General features: G+C 46.5%; 1 protein-coding gene across 2 annotated transcripts in view; it reads left to right on the top strand.

Moving 5' to 3' along the window:
* The window catches only part of RAN (RAN, member RAS oncogene family), a 6788-nt gene that overhangs the window by 620 nt on the left and 5856 nt on the right, over positions 1-312 (top strand). The window lies entirely within an intron of this gene.

The raw sequence follows: 312 nt of genomic DNA, 5'->3' as shown, positions 1-312 counted from the left end.
TGGATTTCCTTCATTTCCCCCATGTGGCTGTGAATGGCGGGATTGGGGTATCTTCCTGGAGAAGAGGCCCGTCCATTGTAGAGGGCACACGGCCTACATACACGTGTGCTCAGACTCCGCTCGTTTCATATATTGCGGTATTCTTTGTGACGTACGAGTTGGGCCTTGAAATGTATCTTATCACGTGATTTATTTATTTTTGTTTTCGTCAATCATCGCGTAAATATCTGGGTGTTTAAAGTTCTGCTATGTCGTGTACGGGAAGTAGTGATGAGCTTTACTCTAGTGAATCTCAGGAACCGGCTGGGCGAC

Source organism: Nanorana parkeri, unplaced genomic scaffold, assembly GCF_000935625.1.
Source record: "Nanorana parkeri isolate BGI_ZX_2015 unplaced genomic scaffold, ASM93562v1 scaffold978, whole genome shotgun sequence".
NCBI classification, from domain to species: Eukaryota; Metazoa; Chordata; class Amphibia; order Anura; family Dicroglossidae; genus Nanorana; species Nanorana parkeri.
The sequence above is the reverse complement of the archived record's forward strand: the minus strand, read 5'-3'. Positions and strand labels throughout refer to the sequence as shown.